The sequence below is a fragment of the Crocodylus porosus genome, unplaced genomic scaffold (genome assembly GCF_001723895.1).
Source record: "Crocodylus porosus isolate Cpor-Errol unplaced genomic scaffold, CroPor_comp1, whole genome shotgun sequence".
In the NCBI taxonomy this organism is placed as follows: Eukaryota; Metazoa; Chordata; order Crocodylia; family Crocodylidae; genus Crocodylus; species Crocodylus porosus.
In genome coordinates, this window is record NW_017728931.1 from 9,308,520 (window position 1) to 9,314,013 (window position 5,494).

Sequence of the window (5,494 nt, forward strand, 5' to 3'; positions counted from 1 at the left end):
TGCTGAGATTTTTTTTATATAGTGCATAAAAATACAATGAAAAAGCAGAAGGCAGTGTAATCCTAATGACACAGCTTCTGTGCAACTACTGTGACTGCAGTTTGTTCTATATAGTGACTTCCTGCAGATTTTGAGCTATAAGAATAGCATTTGCTTTACACAGTCATCTGCATGTATCAAATAGTATGCCAAAGTATTACAATTTTTAAGTGAAAAATTACATTTTGCTTTAAGGTTCAGTTATATAGTATGAACTGCCCTACCATATCAGACCCTATCTAGTCGTGTTGGTAACAGATACAAGAAATTAAGAGTGACAGGTATGGAATAATCTATCTATACAAAATGTTTCTGCCTAATTTCAGGCTGTTAGTTCTTGGCTCATGCCTAGAAGAATGAGAATTTATGTTCTTAATGCATTTGCATCCTATTTCAACTCCCTCCCCCTGAGTTTGTTGTTGTTAACTATTTTGCACTTGGGGAGAAAACTACCGTACATTTTTTTAATTCATAATTTTGGCATTGGAGTCTGGATGATAAAAAAGAGAATCACATCATTTGCTGAAAAGGCATCTTCCTGTTTTGCTGAAAGTCTTAAGTTTGAGTCCATCCTGATATTTTCCGGCTAGGTGCTGTACAACAAGTACAAAACAGCATACTATCTCAATTGCCCTAGCCTAAATTACTTTTTCCCATGGAGCCACCACTAATTGATGATTGCCTATAGGACCAGCAACCTGTTCTTTAAAGCGAGACACAGCAGGCACTACATGCATGTGGCAGCCAGGCAGGGTGGAAAGCAGCTTCCTCAGCTCCCCACAAGTAAGTCTGTGGGGCAGGGGGGCATAGATGACCTGTCAGGGAGGGCGGGGGGGACAGGACATGTACCCCCCACTTTTGTGGAGGCACAGGGTTGCCCAGCGGGTGGGTGGAGCAGGGCAGTGAGACTAGTCGCCAGCAGCCAGACCATGGCAGCGAGGTAGAGCCATGGCCTGGTGCACAAGTAGCTGGCACAGTGGCAGGAGGAGGTAATGGCAGCATGGCTCCTGCCCTTCCCCATCCATTACTTCTCCTGCTGCTGATGCTGCAGTTGGTGCAGGGTTCACAGTGGCAGCAGTGGCAGCAACTAGTCTCTCTGCTCCGCTCTGTCCTCCCATGCTGGGACCCACCCACTGGATCATGGAGAAGGCTCCTGCCTCTGCTGGTCCAGTCAGGCTGCAGCCCCATGCCCACATAAATCTCAGGGGGCACATGACTTCCCCCATACCCCCCACCCCTGCTCCACACACTGGAGAGCTAGGGCTGGAGGGGCAACAGGTTGGGAGTGAGAGGCACCATCAGGGCTGGGGGTCAAGAGTGACGGACACCAGCAGGGCCAGGAAGCTGTAGATCAGGACTGGCCATCAATGTTTACAAATGGGACCTAATACAAAAAAGGTTGAACCACTGTTTTCAAGACAGCTTGTAAGCCAGCTTTGGAACTGGGAGGGAATTTCCTGGGAAGATTGGAATACAATCCCACTCTGTGGCATACACCAGATGAGGCAACCCCATTTGTCGTGGTATGGTTTCTTTAGCACCTCCTGACTCCTGGGCTAAGTACAGACAGTCAAAAAGCCTGAGGCTGAATTCAGCCTTTGCAGATTAGTCTAACTGCAGAGATTAAATTGAGAAACAACAGGATACACATTTACTTACAGCCACATCCCTGCAGTGGCTCAGACCAGAAGCACACCTGTAGCCAGCATAGGCTGTGTGTTCGCTTCCTCTTTCTGCTGCCCCTGAGATCTCTAGGATTTGCAGTCCAGAATTACAGCAGCTAGACTCAGCAAGGTTGCTAATCATTTCCTCATCCTGTTTCCAGGCGCCTTTGGGATTTGCAGTCTACAGTCACAGGCAGCAGTAAGTTTAGCAGCAGGGCAGCTCTGTATGTGGGGGAGGTGGTTTAACTCCCCTTCTGGCTCCAGACCGCAGACCCCAGCCTGAGTTTGCCTGTGGCTGGGGCAGTCCCTGCCTCCCACCTCCAACCCTTCTCTGCTGCAGCAGATAGCACAGCCCAGCATGCTGGGATGAACCAGAAAGGGGTCTGGGACAGAAGTTTCATAAACTGGTTTAACCCAAATCAGTTCAGCCTGATACTACATTCAGCCAGGTTTATCTTAAACCAGTTTCAGCTATTTTGAAACTGGTTTATGTGCATGGAGCTGCTGTTCTGTTACAGATTTAAAACAGTTTCTACTTACTTAAACTGGTTTATGTGTAACTTCTGTTCCTAGCCCTGCTGAAGACTGACTAAATATGAATCTGGCTGAAGACCTTGTGATAGTTTTACTTGGAGTTGCATTCTGGGCTTACCAGGAAAAGATTTGCTCTGGGATATGTGACCTTGCACTTATATTTTAGGTGGAATTAGTTACCAACTGAATGAATATTCACAGCTCAGAAACAGCATTTTTAAGAGATTGCAGTGCGAACTAGACTTTACTTTTCCCAGCATGAAACTCAGACCTCCTGCAGGCCAGATCCTGTTCCCCCTAAGTATCCATGTAATAACAGCTGCTTGTGCTGGGCAGAAGTCTTTTCTGCATTTAATGATAGCGAGATTTAATTAGGAAAACCTTTCTTTTTAAAAACTAAAGGTTAATCTAATTAGATGTCCTATCTACATGGGAGTCAGGGGCCAGTTAGTCTTCCATATATAGAGTGTCTTTTCCGGTCCATGTCAGACACATGACAGCAAAAAGTAATTATTTAAGACTGTGGTATGTCAGCTAAGTTTGGGGAAGGATCTTCAAACTGCCATTAGCCACCCACTATCAGGTGGAGTCAAGTCCTGCTCATGCTAGGGTAATGTAGAACATGACTCTAAGAATACTGATGTGTTAACACATTGACTGGCATCAGATAATCAAAACTGTATCCAAAATATGTACTTTAGTTGGAGTTATATTTGTGTTGATGAAAATCAGTGAATTATGTAACCTGACATTATTTTATGTACTGATGTGTTGTAACTGTCCTGGCCAGACTTTCCAGAAGCCTCCAAGGTGGGGACAGTAAAACCAAAGTGCTAATCAGCTTTTGACCCTGGTTAGTGTTAAATTGATGTGAAGTGTGTGGAATAAAGAAAAGAAGTAATTTATAGGGCAGCAGTCATCATGTCTACTGCACCCTGTTAACAATCCAGATGAGGGGTTTTTTAAAAACAAAAACTAGAAGTTAAATCGTTTCCAGAATGTTAACTCTTGTTGAATTGGTACCTTGTTGAATTGGCTTCAACTGATTCTCAAAAAATTTCCATAAGAAGAAAATCTTTTTCCCTTTTTCCCTAAATCAGCGGTTCCCAAACTCTGTCAGATTGTGCACCAGCAACTTAAAATGATACAACCTTAAGTACCACCAGCACAATTTTGCCATATAAAGTAAATATAATAAGCCTGTTAATGCATACCACTGACAAGTTGTCTGCGTACCACTGGTGGTACATGTACCACAGATTGGGAACTGCTGCCCTAAACCATGTAAGTTGGATCTTCAAAACACTTGCATTGAGGACAGACTTGCAATTTAAAATAAAATAAAGTAGAAGAAACGCTTAGTAAGAAAACACTTACTTGTCTAAATGTCCCAAACATTTGTTTTAACAACTAAATGTTAAACTAAATGTTAAAACAACATTTATTTTAAACATTTGTGTAAAACAAATGTTTTTGACAACTAAAACATTTAGTTGTCTAAATGTGTGCCTCTTTCTCCTAGGCTTTCTCTTGTACTTCTGCCATGCTGTTTTGTTAGTCATGTACTAGTAAAATCCATTTCTGTTTGGATCACCTGAACAATCTTGTTTGCCATTTAAAATCTTGAGTGACACAGTGATTCTGGTAGGCAGGGTTCAGCAGTCTAATGGCTTGTTAATCAATTGATTCCCTCCTGTGGGCATCAGCAGGCAAGAAAATGTGTGTTTTGGCAGAAGAGACACAGCAGCAGCAGTCTAGCCTGCTGTTAGGAAAGGGACTTCTAGCAGTCCTTGCTGTGAGCTGGAAGTGGGTACAGGGAAAACTGCCCAAGCAGGGATTTTTCATGAAAACTCTAACAATGGGACATTGAGGGAATGTCCTGAATAGGAGCTCCTGTAGAAGCAGGGAAGAGTTATCTGTTACGTATGTGGGGATTTTTCAGTACACTGCTGCAGTCTAGAGAGACTGGTGTGTTCTGACTGCCTAATAGTGCCTAGGCAATAAAGACATTGCCTTGTTGCAAGGAGTTGTTCTATCATGCACCCAAATGAAATCTAAAAAGAATCGTGGGCAGATTTAGGACTTTGAAAAGGAGGGTGTAGATGTTGAGGTGCGTCGTCACATATAAAACAACATATATTTTTCTCCAGTTAAAAATAAACTAGAAGCTTTACTAGTATGCTAGGGGCCTAGGTAGGTCTCCATTTGTTAGTTTAAGATTGAAGTAAGAACAATTATAACTTCACTGGAATGAGTTAAAAACAATCTGGAGGGCTGTGAAATAGGAGCTTGACTACCAGGAGCAGCTAGTAGACAGCAGAACCGTAGAACAAAGAATAGCCTGATTGGTGGAACATCAAAGCCGTTAGAAAGAAGAGAGGGTCATTAACACTGTGGAATCAAGGGTTTAGAAGGGATCAAGTAGCCTAGGATGAGCCATGCTGCTGCCACTGCCAGGCAGTTAGTTTTAAACTTTGGGTGGAGCAGGAATCAAAGTGGGGTCAGGGTTCGAATTACACGTTGACTCTCATGGGACGGGGATCTGCAAAAAAAATTAAATTGGTTAATTGATTAACAAGTCCACATAAGTGAAGGAGCAATCTGATTGGAGACCCCCCTCAGGTTATGATTTTCAAATCCTACATGGGGGGCTCTCGTCTCTTATGGGGGACTCAAGCCCCCCAAGCAATGCCTTAATTTGTACCTGGAGCAGGGTGGTGCAAGTGCACTAGTGCACACCCCTGGATCTGCCCCTGATACTGGCTACTAAGCTGGTTAGACTGTCATTTTGTCCTCACTCCAGAGGATCTGTGTTTAAGAGAAGCGGGTAATTCTTAGGAAACAGGGCTTTTTTTCCTGGCAGTTCCTCAGTACTTGTAATGGAGGATGGTATGAGCCTACAAGGCCATTCCTAACTCACTGGTGTAAGAAGCTGGAAAGAGAGAGTGATATGAATCGTGGACTGAGGCATACCAGGCAAGAGAATGAATATTAGATGGAAGACTATCCTGCAGCAAAACAGGATTTTTAGCAAATGAACTAAATCTCAGCTCTGTTCATGTCAGGCTTCCCCCTGCTGGGGGATGAAACCTTGAAAGCTGCCCTCACTCTGGGATGATTGTGGAGTAGTCCAGGGATGTTAAAGACATGGTCAACATGGCTGGATTTGACCTACAGAGCCATTTCACCCAGCCTGCAAGGCAGGGTGAGTAGGGGTAGGGCCTGCTGCTGAATTTCCAGCCACAGAGTCCCACAAT